We start from the raw sequence: 292 nt of genomic DNA, 5'->3' as shown, positions 1-292 counted from the left end.
CTTCTCTCTCCCACCATGGCCCATTAAGGCCCATTGATTTCCCGGGGGGTTCCGGTAACCCCCTGGTACTTCGGTAATTGCCCGAAATTATCCGAAACCATTCTGGTGTCCAAACATAGCCTTCCAATATATCAATCTTTATGTCTCGACCATTTCGAGACTCCTCGTCATGTCTGTGATCACATCCGGGACTCCGAACTACCTTCGGTACATCAAAACACATAAACTTGTAATATCGATCATCATCGAACATTAAGCGTGCGGACCCAATGGGTTCGAGAACTATGTAGAC

The sequence above is a fragment of the Triticum dicoccoides genome, chromosome 6A, assembly GCF_002162155.2.
Source record: "Triticum dicoccoides isolate Atlit2015 ecotype Zavitan chromosome 6A, WEW_v2.0, whole genome shotgun sequence".
NCBI classification, from domain to species: Eukaryota; Viridiplantae; Streptophyta; class Magnoliopsida; order Poales; family Poaceae; genus Triticum; species Triticum dicoccoides.
Note: the sequence above shows the minus strand (reverse complement) of the source record.